Source organism: Urocampus carinirostris, chromosome 16 (genome assembly GCF_059441175.1).
Source record: "Urocampus carinirostris isolate Australia breed hairy pipefish chromosome 16, RoL_Ucar_1.0, whole genome shotgun sequence".
Taxonomy (NCBI): Eukaryota; Metazoa; Chordata; class Actinopteri; order Syngnathiformes; family Syngnathidae; genus Urocampus; species Urocampus carinirostris.
This window is the reverse complement of record NC_142364.1, coordinates 9,732,485-9,750,272: the sequence shown is the minus strand read 5'-3', so window position 1 is coordinate 9,750,272 and position 17,788 is coordinate 9,732,485. Positions and strand designations below refer to the sequence as shown.

Below are 17,788 nucleotides of genomic sequence, written 5' to 3'. Positions count from 1 at the left end.
AAATAGTCACAGCTTCATTGGCGAAGCAGGTAGCGCGTCAGTCTCATAATCTGAAGGTCGTGAGTTCAATTCTCACATGAAGCACTGAGTTCCAAATTTGGGTTTTTTGAAAATAATAGAAAAAAAATGAGAAAAAAATGGATTTGACTTGAGCAGTTTTTCCAAATAGTCACAGCTTCATTGGCGAAGCAGGTAGCGCGTCAGTCTCATAATCTGAAGGTCGTGAGTTCAATTCTCACATGAAGCACTGAGTTCCAAATTTGGGTTTTTTGAAAATAATAGAAAAAAAATGAGAAAAAAATGGATTTGACTTGAGCAGTTTTTCCAAATAGTCACAGCTTCATTGGTGAAGCAGGTAGCGCGTCAGTCTCGTAATCTGAAGGTCGTGAGTTCAATTCTCACATGAAGCACTGAGTTCCAGATTTGGGTTTTTTGAAAATAATAGAAAAAAAATGAGAAAAAAATGGATTTGACTTGAGCAGTTTTTCCAAATAGTCACAGCTTCATTGGCGAAGCAGGTTGCGCATCAGTCTCGTAATCTGAAGGTTGTGAGTTCAATTCTCACATGAAGCACTGAGTTCCAGATTTGGGTTTTTTGAAAATAATAGAAAAAAAATGAGAAAAAAATGGATTTGACTTGAGCAGTTTTTCCAAATAGTCACAGCTTCATTGGCGAAGCAGGTTGCGCGTCAGTCTCGTAATCTGAAGGTCGTGAGTTCAACCCTCACATGAAGCACTGAGTTCCAAATTTGGGTTTTTTGAAAATAATACAAAAAAAAATGAGAAAAAAATGGATTTCACTTGAGCAGTTTTTCCAAATAGTCACAGCTTCATTGGCGAAGCAGGTAGCGCGTCAGTCTCATAATCTGAAGGTCGTGAGTTCAACCCTCACATGAAGCACTGAGTTCCAAATTCGGGTTTTTTGAAAATAATAGAAAAAAAATGAGAAAAAAATGGATTTGACTTGAGCAGTTTTTCCAAATAGTCACAGCTTCATTGGCGAAGCAGGTAGCGCGTCAGTCTCATAATCTGAAGGTTGTGAGTTCAACCCTCACATGAAGCACTAGGTTCCAAATTTGGGTTTTTTGAAAATAATAGAAAAAAAATGAGAAAAAAATGGATTTGACTTGAGCAGTTTTTCCAAATAGTCACAGCTTCATTGGCGAAGCAGGTTGCGCGTCAGTCTCGTAATCTGAAGGTCGTGAGTTCAACCCTCACATGAAGCACTGAGTTCCAAATTTGGGTTTTTTGAAAATAATAGAAAAAAATGAGAAAAAAATGGATTTGACTTGAGCAGTTTTTCCAAATAGTCACAGCTTCATTGGCGAAGCAGGTAGGGCGTCAGTCTCATAATCTGAAGGTCGTGAGTTCAATTCTCACATGAAGCACTGAGTTCCAAATTTGGGTTTTTTGAAAATAATACAAAAAAAAATGAGAAAAAAATGGATTTCACTTGAGCAGTTTTTCCAAATAGTCACAGCTTCATTGGCGAAGCAGGTAGGGCGTCAGTCTCATAATCTGAAGGTCGTGAGTTCAATTCTCACATGAAGCACTGAGTTCCAAATTTGGGTTTTTTGAAAATAATAGAAAGAAAATGAGAAAAAAATGGATTTGACTTGAGCAGTTTTTCCAAATAGTCACAGCTTCATTGGCGAAGCAGGTTGCGCGTCAGTCTCGTAATCTGAAGGTCGTGAGTTCAATTCTCACATGAAGCACTGAGTTCCAAATTTGGGTTTTTTGAAAATAATAGAAAAAAAATGAGAAAAAAATGGATTTGACTTGAGCAGTTTTTCCAAATAGTCACAGCTTCATTGGCGAAGCAGGTAGCGCGTCAGTCTCATAATCTGAAGGTCGTGAGTTCAACCCTCACATGAAGCACTGAGTTCCAAATTTGGGTTTTATGAAAATAATAGAAAAAAATGAGAAAAAAATGGATTTGACTTGAGCAGTTTTTCCAAATAGTCACAGCTTCATTGGCGAAGCAGGTAGCGCGTCAGTCTCATAATCTGAAGGTCGTGATTTCAATTCTCACATGAAGCACTGAGTTCCAAATTTGGGTTTTTTGAAAATAATAGAAAAAAAATGAGAAAAAAATGGATTTGACTTGAGCAGTTTTTCCAAATAGTCACAGCTTCATTGGCGAAGCAGGTAGCGCGTCAGTCTCATAATCTGAAGGTTGTGAGTTCAACCCTCACATGAAGCACTAGGTTCCAAATTTGGTTTTTTTGAAAATAATAGAAAAAAATGAGAAAAAAATGGATTTGACTTGAGCAGTTTTTCCAAATAGTCACAGCTTCATTGGCGAAGCAGGTGGCGCGTCAGTCTCATAATCCGAAGTTCGTGAGTTCAATTCTCACATGAAGCACTGAGTTCCAAATTTGGGTTTTTTGAAAATAATAGAAAAAAAATGAGAAAAAAATGGATTTGACTTGAGCAGTTTTTCCAAATAGTCACAGCTTCATTGGCGAAGCAGGTTGCGCGTCAGTCTCATAATCTGAAGGTCGTGAGTTCAACCCTCACATGAAGCACTGAGTTCCAGATTTGGGTTTTCTGAAAATAATAGAAAAAAAATGAGAAAAAAATGGATTTGACTTGAGCAGTTTTTCCAAATAGTCAAAGCTTCATTGGCGAAGCAGGTAGCGCGTCATTGTCCTAATCTGAAGGTTGTAAGTTCAACCCTCACATGAAGCACTGAGTTCCAAATTTGGGTTTTTTGAAAATAATAGAAAAAAATGAGAAAAAAATGGATTTGACTTGAGCAGTTTTTCCAAATAGTCGCAGCCTCATTGGCGAAGCAGGTTGCGCGTCAGTCCCGTAATCTGAAGGTCGTGAGTTCAATTCTCACATGAAGCACTGAGTTCCAGATTTGGGTTTTTTGAAAATAATAGAAAAAAAATGAGAAAAAAATGGATTTCACTTGAGCAGTTTTTCCAAATAGTCACAGCTTCATTGGCGAAGCAGGTAGCGCGTCAGTCTCATAATCTGAAGGTCGTGAGTTCAACCCTCACATGAAGCACTGAGTTCCAAATTTGGGTTTTTTGAAAATAATAGAAAAAAATGAGAAAAAAATGGATTTGACTTGAGCAGTTTTTCCAAATAGTCACAGCTTCATTGGCGAAGCAGGTAGCGCGTCAGTCTCATAATCTGAAGGTCGTGAGTTCAATTCTCACATGAAGGACTGAGTTCCAAATTTGGGTTTTTTGAAAATAATAGAAAAAAAAAAGAGAAAAAAATGGATTTGACTTGAGCAGTTTTTCCAAATAGTCACAGCTTCATTGGCGAAGCAGGTTGCGCGTCAGTCTCGTAATCTGAAGGTCGTGAGTTCAATTCTCACATGAAGCACTGACTTCCAAATTTGGGTTTTTTGAAAATAATAGAAAAAAAATGAGAAAAAAATGGATTTGACTTGAGCAGTTTTTCCAAAGAGTCACAGCTTCTTTGGCGAAGCAGGTTGCGCGTCAGTCTCATAATCTGAAGGTCGTGAGTTCAACGCTCACATGAAGCACTGAGTTCCAAATTTGGGTTTTTTGAAAATAATACAAAAAAAAATGGGAAAAAAATGGATTTCACTTGAGCAGTTTTTCCAAATAGTCACAGCTTCATTGGCGAAGCAGGTAGCGCGTCAGTCTCATAATCTGAAGCTCGTGAGTTCAATTCTCACATGAAGCACTGAGTTCCAATTTTGGGTTTTTTGAAAATAATAGAAAAAAAATGAGAAAAAAATGGATTTGACTTGAGCAGTTTTTCCAAATAGTCACAGCTTCATTGGCGAAGCAGGTAGCACGCCATTGTCCTAATCTGAAGGTCGTGAGTTCAACCCTCACATGAAGCACTGAGTTCCAAATTTGGGTTTTTTGAAAATAATAGAAAAAAATGAGAAAAAAATGGATTTGACTTGAGCAGTTTTTCCAAATAGTCACAGCTTCATTGGCGAAGCAGGTAGCGCGTCAGTCTCATAATCTGAAGCTCGTGAGTTCAATTCTCACATGAAGCACTGAGTTCCAATTTTGGGTTTTTTGAAAATAATAGAAAAAAAATGAGAAAAAAATGGATTTGACTTGAGCAGTTTTTCCAAATAGTCACAGCTTCATTGGCGAAGCAGGTAGCACGCCATTGTCCTAATCTGAAGGTTGTGAGTTCAACCCTCACATGAAGCACTGAGTTCCAAATTTGGGTTTTTTGAAAATAATAGAAAAAAAATGAGAAAAAAATGGATTTGACTTGAGCAGTTTTTCCAAATAGTCACAGCTTCATTGGCGAAGCAGGTAGCGTGTCATTGTCCTAATCTGAAGGTTGTGAGTTCAACCCTCACATGAAGCACTGAGTTCCAAATTTGGGTTTTTTGAAAATAATAGAAAAAAATGAGAAAAAAATGGATTTGACTTGAGCAGTTTTTCCAAATAGTCACAGCTTCATTGGCGAAGCAGGTAGCGTGTCATTGTCCTAATCTGAAGGTTGTGAGTTCAACCCTCACATGAAGCACTGAGTTCCAAGTTTGGGTTTTTTGAAAACTATAGGAAAAAAATAAGAAAAAAATGGATTTCACTTTAGAAGTTTTTCAAAATAGTCACAGCTTCAATGGCGCAGCAGGTAGCATGTCATTGTCCTAATCTGAAGGTCGAGAGTTCAACCCTCACATGAAGCACTGAGTTCCAAATTTGGGTTTTTTGAAAACTATAGAAAAAAAATGAGAAAAAAATGGATTTGACCATAGCAGTTTATCCAAATAGTCACAGCTTCAATGGCGCAGCAGGTAGCGCGTCAGTCTCATAATCTGAAGGTCGTGAGTTCAACCCTCACATGAAGCACTGAGTTCCTAATTTGGGTCTTTTGAAAACTATAGAAAAAAATGAGAAAGAAATGGATTTCACTTTAGCAGTTTTTCCAAATAGTCACAGCTTCAATGGCGCAGCAGGTAGCACGTCATTGTCCTAATCTGAAGGTCGTGAGTTCAATCCTCACATGAAGCACTGAGTTACTAATTTGGGTTTTTTGAAAACTATAGAAAAAAAATGAGAAAAAAATGGATTTCACTTTAGCAGTTTTTCCAAATAGTCAGAGATTCCTTGGCGTAGCAGGTAGCGCGTCAGTCTCATAATCTGAAGGTCGTGAGTTCAACCTTAAATGAAGCACTGAGTTCCAAATTTGGGTTTTTTGAAAACTATAAGAAAAAAATGAGAAAAAAATGGATTTCACTTTAGCAGTTTTTCCAAATAGTCACAGCTTCATTGGCGAAGCAGGTAGCGCATCAGTCTCATAATCTGAAGGTCGTGAGTTCAAACCTCACATGAAGCACTGAGTTCCAAACTTGGGTTTTTTGAAAATAATAGAAAAAAATGAGAAAAAAATGGATTTCACTTTAGCAGTTTTTCCAAATAATCACAGCTTCATTGGCGAAGCAGGTAGCGCGTCATTGTCCTAATCTGAAGGTCGTGAGTTCAACCCTCACATGAAGCACTGAGTTCCAATTTTGGGTTTTTTGAAAACTATAGAAAAAAAATGAGAAAAAAATGGATTTCACTTTAGAAGTTTTTTAAAATAGTCACAGCTTCAATGGCGCAGCAGGTAGCACGTCATTGTCCTAATCTGAAGGTCGTGAGTTCAACCCTCACATGAAGCACTGAGTTCCAAATTCGGGTTTTTGGAAAACTATAGAAAAAAAATGAGAAAAAAATGGATTTGACTTTAGCAGTTTTTCACAACAGTCACAGCTTCAATGGCGCAGCAGGTAGCGCGTCAGTCTCATAATCTGAAGGTCGTGAGTTCAATCCTCACATGAAGCACTGAGTTCCAAATTTGGGTTTTTTGAAAACTATAGAAAAAAAATGAGAAAAAAATGGATTTCACTTTAGAAGTTTTACAAAATAGTCACAGCTTCAATGGCGCAGCAGGTAGCACGTCATTGTCCTAATCTGAAGGTCGTGAGTTCAATCCTCACATGAAGCACTGAGTTACTAATTTGGGTTTTTTGAAAACTATAGGAAAAAAATAAGAAAAAAATGGATTTCACTTTAGCAGTTTTTCCAAATAGTCACAGCTTCAATGGCGCAGCAGGTAGCGCGTCAGTCTCATAATCTGAAGGTCGTGAGTTCAATCCTCACATGAAGCACTGAGTTCCAAATTTGGATTTTTTGAAAATGATACAAAAAAAAATGAGAAAAAAATGGATTTGACTTGAGCAGTTTTTCCAAATAGTCACAGCTTCATTGGTGAAGCATGTAGCGCGTCAGTCTCATAATCTGAAGCTCGTGAGTTCAATTCTCACATGAAGCACTGAGTTCCAATTTTGGGTTTTTTGAAAATAATAGAAAAAAAATGAGAAAAAAATGGATTTGACTTGAGCAGTTTTTCCAAATAGTCACAGCTTCATTGGCGAAGCAGGTAGCACGCCATTGTCCTAATCTGAAGGTCGTGAGTTCAACCCTCACATGAAGCACTGAGTTCCAAATTTGGGTTTTTTGAAAATAATAGAAAAAAATGAGAAAAAAATGGATTTGACTTGAGCAGTTTTTCCAAATAGTCACAGCTTCATTGGCGAAGCAGGTAGCGCGTCAGTCTCATAATCTGAAGCTCGTGAGTTCAATTCTCACATGAAGCACTGAGTTCCAATTTTGGGTTTTTTGAAAATAATAGAAAAAAAATGAGAAAAAAATGGATTTGACTTGAGCAGTTTTTCCAAATAGTCACAGCTTCATTGGCGAAGCAGGTAGCGTGTCATTGTCCTAATCTGAAGGTTGTGAGTTCAACCCTCACATGAAGCACTGAGTTCCAAATTTGGGTTTTTTGAAAATAATAGAAAAAAATGAGAAAAAAATGGATTTGACTTGAGCAGTTTTTCCAAATAGTCACAGCTTCATTGGCGAAGCAGGTAGCGTGTCATTGTCCTAATCTGAAGGTTGTGAGTTCAACCCTCACATGAAGCACTGAGTTCCAAGTTTGGGTTTTTTGAAAACTATAGGAAAAAAATAAGAAAAAAATGGATTTCACTTTAGAAGTTTTTCAAAATAGTCACAGCTTCAATGGCGAAGCAGGTAGCGTGTCATTGTCCTAATCTGAAGGTTGTGAGTTCAACCCTCACATGAAGCACTGAGTTCCAAATTTGGGTTTTTTGAAAACTATAGAAAAAAAATGAGAAAAAAATGGATTTGACCATAGCAGTTTATCCAAATAGTCACAGCTTCAATGGCGCAGCAGGTAGCGCGTCAGTCTCATAATCTGAAGGTCGTGAGTTCAACCCTCACATGAAGCACTGAGTTCCTAATTTGGGTCTTTTGAAAACTATAGAAAAAAATGAGAAAGAAATGGATTTCACTTTAGCAGTTTTTCCAAATAGTCACAGCTTCAATGGCGCAGCAGGTAGCACGTCATTGTCCTAATCTGAAGGTCGTGAGTTCAATCCTCACATGAAGCACTGAGTTACTAATTTGGGTTTTTTGAAAACTATAGAAAAAAATGAGAAAAAAATGGATTTCACTTTAGAAGTTTTACATAATAGTCACAGCTTCAATGGCGCAGCAGGTAGCACGTCATTGTCCAAATCTGAAGGTCGTGAGTTCAATCCTCACATGAAGCACTGAGTTACTAATTTGGGTTTTTTGAAAACTATAAATAAAAATGAGGAAAAAAATGGTTTTCACTTTAGCAGTTTTTCTAAATAGTCACAGCTTCAATGGCGCAGCAGGTAGCACGTCATTGTCCTAATCTGAAGGTCGTGAGTTCAACCCTCACATGAAGCACTGATTTCCAAATTTGGGTTTTTTGAAAACTATAGAAAAAAAATGAGAAAAAAATGGATTTCACTTTAGCAGTTTTTCCAAATAGTCAGAGATTCCTTGGCGTAGCAGGTAGCGCGTCAGTCTCATAATCTGAAGGTCGTGAGTTCAACCTTAAATGAAGCACTGAGTTCCAAATTTGGGTTTTTTGAAAACTATAAGAAAAAAATGAGAAAAAAATGGATTTCACTTTAGCAGTTTTTCCAAATAGTCACAGCTTCATTGGCGAAGCAGGTAGCGCATCAGTCTCATAATCTGAAGGTCGTGAGTTCAAACCTCACATGAAGCACTGAGTTCCAAACTTGGGTTTTTTGAAAATAATAGAAAAAAATGAGAAAAAAATGGATTTCACTTTAGCAGTTTTTCCAAATAATCACAGCTTCATTGGCGAAGCAGGTAGCGCGTCATTGTCCTAATCTGAAGGTCGTGAGTTCAACCCTCACATGAAGCACTGAGTTCCAAATTTGGGTTTTTTGAAAACTATAGAAAAAAAATGAGAAAAAAATGGATTTCACTTTAGAAGTTTTTTAAAATAGTCACAGCTTCAATGGCGCAGCAGGTAGCACGTCATTGTCCTAATCTGAAGGTCGTGAGTTCAACCCTCACATGAAGCACTGAGTTTCAAATTCGGGTTTTTGGAAAACTATAGAAAAAAAATGAGAAAAAAATGGATTTGACTTTAGCAGTTTTTCACAACAGTCACAGCTTCAATGGCGCAGCAGGTAGCATGTCATTGTCCTAATCTGAAGGTCGTGAGTTCAACCCTCACATGAAGCACTGAGTTCCAAATTTGGGTTTTTTGAAAACTATAGAAAAAAAATGAGAAAAAAATGGATTTCACTTTAGAAGTTTTTCAAAATAGTCACAGCTTCAATGGCGCAGCAGGTAGCACGTCATTGTCCTAATCTGAAGGTCGTGAGTTCAATCCTCACATGAAGCACTGAGTTACTAATTTGGGTTTTTTGAAAACTATAGAAAAAAAATGAGAAAAAAATGGATTTCACTTTAGAAGTTTTACAAAATAGTCACAGCTTCAATGGCGCAGCAGGTAGCACGTCATTGTCCTAATCTGAAGGTCGTGAGTTCAATCCTCACATGAAGCACTGAGTTACTAATTTGGGTTTTTTGAAAACTATAGGAAAAAAATAAGAAAAAAATGGATTTCACTTTAGCAGTTTTTCCAAATAGTCACAGCTTCAATGGCGCAGCAGGTAGCACGTCATTGTCCTAATCTGAAGGTCGTGAGTTCAACCCTCACATGAAGCACTGAGTTCCAAATTTGGGTTTTTGGAAAACTATAGAAAAAAAATGAGAAAAAAATGGATTTCACTTTAGCAGTTTTTCACAACAGTCACAGCTTCAATGGCGCAGCAGGTAGCACGTCATTGTCCTAATCTGAAGGTCGCGAGTTCAACCCTCACATGAAGCACTGAGTTCCAAATTTGGGTTTTTTGAAAACTATAGAAAAAAAATGAGAAAAAAATGGATTTCACTTTAGAAGTTTTTCAAAATAGTCACAGCTTCAATGGCGCAGCAGGTAGCACGTCATTGTCCTAATCTGAAGGTCGAGAGTTCAACCCTCACATGAAGCACTGAGTTTGAAATTTGGGTTTTTTTGAAAACTATAGAAAAAAAATGAGAAAAAAATGGATTTTGCCTTTTTATATTACATACAAACAAATATTCCAATTAAATATGACAAAAATACTACTATAGAAATACTACACAATACTATAAAACTAAATATCAAATATAGTGCTTAAAAACAGGATCTCATATATTATTTTGCTTTCATTCCGAAAATAAAAATAGTATAGAATTACTACAAAAATACTACTATAGTACAGTAATACCATATCACAAAGTACTACTACAGAATTATTTCCTCGAGAAATACGACAAAAATTCTTGTAAAATACTGCTTTGGAAATACATCAATTATACTTCTACTGAAAAACTAAAAAAAAAATACCATACATAATACTATAATATAAAAAACTACGAGAGAAATATTACTCCAAAAATACCACTACAAGAGGTTTACAACAGAAATACTGCAAATCTCTCCTATGGAAATATCACAAAAATACTACAAAAATAAAACTACAATAACTGTCACGGTTGCCATGGTGCTTAATCGGCCCCGCCCGTATCTACTTAACACTGTACTACAAAAATACTACAGATATACAACAAACATTCTTATATGGAAGTACTACAAAATACAGCAGAAATAGTACAAAATACTAAAAAAAACTAATACTACAGTAATACTACAAAGATACTATATTCATAAAACTACTGTAATAATACAAAAATACTACAGATTTACAACAAATCTACTTGTGAAATACAACAAAAGTACTAAAGAAATACTTGAAAAAAAATACTACTATGGAAATACTACTTAAAAATGACTTCGGGAGGTTTACAAAAATACTAGAAAAATAAAATTACAATAACTGTCATGTTTGCCATGGCGCTCAATTGGCCCCGCCCGTGTGGCGCCAGTTTCATTGACAGTTTGGCTTTCCGTCTGTGTAAGCTCAGTGCTCTTGTGAGTCCGTCAATGAACCTCTGCCCCGCAAGACGTGGGTTTTGACTCGGTGCTGTTTCCTGTTGGTATTCCCTGTCCGGTACTGTTCCCGTTTATTTAGTACAAAAGTACTAAAGAAATACTAGAAATACTACTTAAAAATGACCTTGGGATGTCTACAAAAATAATACAAAAATAAAACTACAGTAACACTACAAAAAAACTACAGAACTTCGGAAAAAGAATGTCTTCAGAAAAACAAGTCACGTGATATTTATTTGTATTCATCACAAAAAGTCTCAAAGGGCTGTACGGAGCTCAAAGACAGCAAAAAATAACAAATAAAACACAACATCAGCCATATCAAATACTTTTGTGGGAACGGGAATATTTTAAGCAAAATATGGAAAATGTAAATATGTAACTTGTTTTACATAGAATCCAAATGCCAAATATGATTACCCGTAAATTCCGGAATTTATTATACAGCGCACCTGATTATAAGCCGCACCCACCACATTTTAAGAGGAAAACCGTACATACACAAGCCGCACCTGTATATAAGCCGCATGAACCCAAACCCGACTTCAAGTCCCGCGATTAAAACTAAATGTCCTTCATTAAAGTCCACAGTCCAAGAATCACAGCCTGCAATATGAACGGAAAATGATACCTGTACTTAAGGTTTGATGCAGACCTGCAGAGTCCGGGTCCCGTTGAAAAAAGGAAAAAAGTGTATATTTCCAAAAGTTAAGGGTGGAAAAAATATATCAGATGAACACATTTACTCACGCAACTCCTTTTTATTTAACCAACTTTTTACCCCCTCTTCTTTCCTTGTCTGTCCCTCACCTTTAGAGATCCCCACTTAAACTCGGCCCCCCGCGTTTGTTCCGCCCCTCATTTTTCGTTCACACGTGGAAAACATATGAGAATAAGTCTCTAAAGTAAATACATGAGAAAAATATACAGTTGCAAATACATATTATACATGGGTTACACATATTTACAAAGAAAGACGGTACACAGAGAGAGTTTTCAAAGTTTTAATAATCATAATATAGCTTTGACAGGGCAGTTAATGGTAGCAACACTCGAGCGCCGCTAGCGGTCGCTAGAAAAATGACATAAATAGCCGCATCACTGAATAAGCCGCAGGGTTGAAAGTTAGGGAAAAAAGTAGCGGCTTATAGTCCGGAATTTACAGTATATAAATTACAATAATAATGTCAAGTTCATACTCTGGTAAAAAAAAAAAAAAAAAACAATAGGGGAGCTAGCTAGCTAAAAGAGTGAAATCCGTCAAAATAACCAGACCAAAGCTCGATGGCTAGCTAGAAAGGAGGCCAAAATTCAGCTTGATAAGTAGCAGAAAAAGATGATATTAGCTATATATTATATTAGCTCGATTGCATTCAAAAAGCTAGGTATCTAGTTAGCTAAATAGCTAAAAATGTAGGATGATAGCTAGCTAAAAAGCTAAAAAGCTAGCCACATAGCTAGCTAAAAAACACTACTCATTTTTTGCTCATTCGCTTTACAAAACCCATAAATGTGTCTCATATTTGTAAGCAGGGTTGGGTAGGGTTACTTTAACTGGATTACTTTCTATGACTTTTGGATTACTCTAATACCAAATATGCTAATGAAGACAAAAGAAACTAAATATGAATAAAATGACTCAATTTTGTGCAGGCTCGGGGAGTAACGGAATACATGGAACGGCAAAAATGATGTTGGTAAGCTGTTTGGATTTCTTTTCATTTTATGTTAGTTTTGCCGGAGATCAAAGAGATCAAAGCCAGGAGAGAAAGCTAACCACGTGTTGTGAGTCATAATTTCATTTCTATTTAGTTTCCTTTGTCTTTTATTAGCATATTTGGTATTGAAGTCATCCAAAAGTCATTGAAAGTAATCAAGTTAAAGTAACCCTACCCAACCCTGCTTATAATAATAATATTTAAAGGGTGCGTTTTATAATCTGGTGCGCCTTATAATCCAGAAAACAAAATAAAAAAACTAAAAAAACTACAGTAATACTTTAAAACTAAATACCAAATAAAGTACTTAAAACAGGGTCCCAATATATTATTTTTGCTCTAATTGTTTCAAAACCAATTTTTTAGAAAATCGATTTCAAAGGAAGTACAAGAAGTATAGAATTACATGGAGTAGAACATGGAACAAGTACTAGTAGATATGCGAATTACTAAGTAATTGGGGGCCCTTAATCTAATTTTACTCAGGGCCCCACGAAGATGCAAGTATTCTTGTCCACTGACTTATGATCAAGTCACGTCTCGTTTTTCTCGCGAGATTTTCGGGTTACTGAAGTTTTTTTAGTTTTTTGTTTTGTTTTCTGGACTATAAGGCGCGCCAGATTATAAGACGCACCCTTCAAATATTATTATTATAAGTATATTATTTCTTACTGTGGTTCTGAACTATAACATAACCCGATCCCTGCAGTGATTCACATCTGTAAAGTTTTTAAATATATATATATATATATATATATATATATATATATATATATATATATATATATATATATATATATATATATATATATATATATATATATATATATATATATATATATATATATATATATATATATATACCTTACGATCGAAAATCCTCCATAAACAAAATATCTCGATTCTTTTGAGTACCGCTAGAGGGGGCTCGCGCACCAAAGTTGTTTCTGTCGCATTTGATGTTAGTTTTGCCGGAGATCAAAGAGATCAAAGCCAGGAGAGAAAGTTTACCACGTGTTGTGAGTCATCATTTTATTCATATTTAATTTCATTTGTCTTTTATTAGCATATTTGGTATTGGAGTCATCCAAAAGTCATTGAAAGTAATCCAGTTAAAGTAACCCTACCCAACCCCGATTATCATATAATACTTAGATTTTTTAAAGGAGAAGTTTGTTTTCACTTTTTGGCATTGAATCATTTCCAAGGAAGCCCCTGTACGTCACTCAACACAATAAATAAACATTTTTATCAAGGGGGGTTTAAATTAAAGAGAGGAGTTAGGCTATTTTTGCGTTGAAGGCACTTTAACGAAAAACCGATTATAATCAATGTTCCCTGTCATTTTCCTGGGGTCTGAGCGTTCACACAAAGTCGGTGAGCAACGCTTGAAACAACAGTGAGCAACAGCAATCCCAAGTGTGGCAACTAAATCATTATCAAACATGTCCAAAACTTGACATCAACTTACATTTTGCTGAGTTTCCGGCCATGCAAAATTATTTTTCACTTTGGAATGAATTGACTCATGTACGATTGCAAAGGTTGTACGGCCTACAAATGTCGTTTGTTTTTACAATTCTTTCACAAGATATCCATTTTGTTTTTTTTCCTGATATTATTTTGTCGCATAATATGAACATTTTTGGGGGCTTATTGTGTCGGTTGCACGATACACAACTGTATTTAATCACGTTTTTTAGTGGAAGTACAATGTTGGCAACAAGATTGACTTAATTAGAAATTATTTGAATGCAACAACCCTTTTCCCTCTTTTTCCCTGTTTTTTCCTCCTTTTTTAAAATTCAATTTAAAAAAAAATCTCATTGTGTTTATTTTTTCCTAGCTGTTACTTTTTTCTTGTTTTTTCGTTCTCTATTACCTTTTTTCCCTTTATTTGCTTATTTATTTTTTCTTGTTTTTTTTCTGAATTTTTCCTTCTTTTTTCTCTTTCTTTTGTTTCTTTTTTTCTCACCTTTTCACTACTTTTTCATTTTGGTATTTTTTTTTCTTTTTTGTTCTATTCCCTCCTTCCTTTAAGTCATTTTGTGCATAATTTTACATAATATCTGGTCATGTTGCGATGAAAGAAGCAAAAACAACCTGAAGAGCCGTTTAGGACCCGAAAGAGCCGGTTCGTTTTAGTGAGCCGAGCCGAAGAAGCCGGTTCTCGAAAAACTCTACTGACTTTACTCAACTTCGTTCTACTTCGACCTTGACTTCAAAATACCGCATTTGGAACACAGCGTCAGGGGAACCCTTTTATTTTTACCTTCATGCGCTGTCACTTTGACTTAATTTGCTTCTTAATTAGCAATTTCGAGCCCTGATTTTTGTGAGCTGGCTAGGTTTTCTTGTGCGCAGAAATGCTCTGGGTAGTGCGCCATGGCGCACGCGCGCAGCTTAGAGGGAACATTACATGTACCTCAAAATGACCAATAATCTCATTTTGTCTGCCCCGCCCCCTGGGCACCAGCTGAAGCAGTTCAACTAATCGCGTGTCTGCTATTTAAGGCTGGATTGTGGGCTTTGCGGGTGCTGGCTCATTATATACACATTGTCCGTTCTGTTATGCCTTGTCCTGTTTTGTTGAGTTGGAAGAAGCCTGTGTTTGCACGTTTTGTTAAAACCTGTTTGTTCTGTCTTGTCCCTGAGTTATGGACAACTTTTATTTTGGTAAATAAAAGTTTTGGATCGTCACGCAATTGAGTTCTCCCTTCCTGCCTCCTGCCTCCGTTCTGGTCCGGTCACCCCTTCCATTCCGTGACACATTTCTTATCGATTAAAGACAGTTCTCGAGCAAGTCGGCAGCGGCGGAAAGCCCCGTTTTCCCATACGGAAGATTGATTGTTTTACAAGCTGCAGAACGGGGAGACGAGTAGAAGGCGAGGGACACAAGCGAGGGGTTGGAAGCTTGTCGGTGGGAGTTGCAGACGTCACATCTGTTCCTGCCACTCCCCAGGGTGTAGGGAGCATGGGAACCCTGTGCAGAAACATCTTCCCTACTCCATCAATTGGGATGAATGGCGCTGAAGAGAAGTCTTTGGTGAGTCCAGAATCATGGGCCCTGTAAATAGGAGAATAGAATAAAATAGAATTGACTTTAATTGTCATTCTTTGTAACCATGCACACAGAACGAAATGTCGATACACCTGACCCGTACAGTTAAACTGTAGCGAGCCGATGCAAATATGCATAACATACCGTATTTTCCGCACTATAAGGCGCACCGGGTTATAGGGCGCACCCCGAAAAAATAGTTTTTGGTCCTATTTTTGACATACATAAGGCGCACCGGATGATAAGGCGCTACAATGCGAACGTGGACAAAACAGTCAGATAGTTCAGTCCAACTTATTACCCCCTTAACATTCCCAAAGCTTTCAAAGACGCAAATACGTGTCGAGAACACGTGCGGATGCGGTGTCCGTACGATGTCACTCAAATGCATCGTTCCATCATTCGGAAGGTTAAAGTCTTGGGATTCGAGAAATGCCAACCATTCCTTAGTTTCTATTTTCTTTTTCGCTCGCAACTTTACTGTGCATATGACAATAAACACTCGGAATTGAGTTGAATTTAAAAATAGACACTCCATTCCATCCATTATCTGCACCGCTTATCACAGAAACATCGAGTTCAGTCCGAAACAAGATACAGGGAAAATATATAGCCGGAGTATCTCACCAAAGTCATTGCGTTCAATAATAATGTGCAACCATGGTCCTCTTATATCCGTGAGTGTAGTAAATCCAGGAGAGTAAAATATTTACAAATAAAGTACAGAATAGTAAAATACTGTTTTCTCTATGTCGTCAACCAAACATGCTATTCACATTCATCTTTTTCGGCCAATTGCAGGCTTTGTTTTGCCCCTTTAGCCTATGCCAGCCTGTAAATGATTAAAAGGATCCGCCCCCTTTACCTCCGAATAACTTTAGCCAATAGTGATGGATTCAAATGATGATTGACACATTGGTTAGCCAATGAAACGCCGGTAAATAAATCCCAGCATACACCGCGGACTACTTGGCGTTCGGGGGATAATCGAGTCGGCGGCTGCAAGTTAGTTGCAAGACTTTTCGACTTAATATTGATCCATATATAAGGCGCACTGTATTATAAGGCGCATGGTCAGCTTTTGAAAAGAATGAAGGCTTTTAGGTGCGCCTTATAGTGCGGAAAATACGGTATTTAGTTTACTCCTCAGGTCATTCGGACAGGAAATGGATACTGTGACATTGTTCGATGGCCGGCGGCTGGCGCTCAGCAGTAGCCCGAAATTGGATTGGCGTCCTCGGTTGTGGACAAGGAACTCCCACGTCCGTGCACGTGCTTCAGTCATCATACAGCAGCAGATAATGTCACGTCTGTCAAGAAAAGGATTTGAGGCTCGCAGAAAGGCATTTGTGGCTTTGCCTGTTTCACTGACAACTCTGTCACAGAGGGGTCCAAAATAAATCCTCGGCCTCAGATTGCTTGCAGGCGCTCCATAACTGCTAATAGGTGGACAGTGAGAAGAAAATAGAAAATATTTTATCATTTGATCCCTTGGTTTTTAGAATAGAATAGAATAGAATAGAAAAAGCCTTTTCCAGCAGCTGCCCTATTGTTTTATTGTCTGCTCCTATCTTCGGTGTTTTTTCTTCCCGTTTTGACAACTACACTATGGATTACTTCTATCCTATGGGACATGGGTTTTAGCGCACAAAAATGCGTGTATTCAAGGAATTTCAACTCCTTGCCCTGAAGAATTCTCGTGCCGGCGTGATGAAGGGGCCTATCGTGGAAGAAGAGCCGGAGCTAGCGAAGTCTTCGGTACCATCCGTAATCATGGTAAATGCGAACTCACGACCAAATAAGATCATCGAGTGCTGGTGGAAAACATCGAAGCGCACAGGGAGCGCAGTTGCTGTGTCTTGCGGAAACGTGGCTTACGTTTAGCATTCCGGACGCTAACGTGTAGCCACCCGGAGCTACCCGGAGCTATCCGGCTTCAACGACGCTAAACAGAGACTAGAAAGCCGGGGGGAATCGGAGAGGAGGCGGACTTGCTAACACGAGGTGGTGTATCCCTGGATTTTCACAAAGAGAAGATTTCCATCTGCCGCAGGGATGTCGAACTTTTGGACTGGCGTGACGTCATCCACTCCGCTACAAGCACCCCTAGGGCATCATGTTAATAAACAACGGGGTAGACTGCTGGAAGTGTGAATTTCCCTACGGGGATGAATAAAGTATCTATCTATCTATCCATCTATCTATCTATCCATCTATCTATCTATCTATCTATCTATCTATCTATCTATCTATCTATCTATCTATCTATCTATCTATCTATCTATCTATCTATCTATCTATCTATCCATCCATCCATCCATCTATCTATCTATCTATCTATCTATCTATCTATCCATCCATCCATCCATCTATCTATCTATCTATCTATCTATCTATCTATCTATCTATCTATCTATCTGTCTATCTGTCTGTCTATCTGTCTATCTGTCTATCTATCTATCTATCTATACCTTTATTGTCATTGTTACAAAATGGGTTAACATATTGTGACAATGAAATTGGGCATGACACTCCAGTTTCACACATTCACAGTGAGGTAAAAAAGCCAAGAAGGTAAAGGAACAGAGAAGATAAGGTTATAAAACAAGAAGGATAAGGTTATAGTTATGATTTACACAATATTTACACAAGAAATGTA

The 17,788-nt window shown here is 37.4% G+C and overlaps 2 non-coding genes across 2 annotated transcripts; both read left to right on the top strand.

Moving 5' to 3' along the window:
• The first annotated feature begins 1,642 nt into the window (after positions 1–1,642).
• Positions 1,643–1,715, top strand: trnat-cgu (transfer RNA threonine (anticodon CGU)). Its single transcript has one exon. It is a non-coding gene; the product is annotated as a tRNA-Thr (tRNA).
• Positions 1,716–3,269: 1,554 nt separating this feature from the next.
• trnat-cgu (transfer RNA threonine (anticodon CGU)) lies at positions 3,270–3,342 on the top strand. Its single transcript has one exon. It is a non-coding gene; the product is annotated as a tRNA-Thr (tRNA).
• The last annotated feature ends 14,446 nt before the right edge of the window (positions 3,343–17,788 follow it).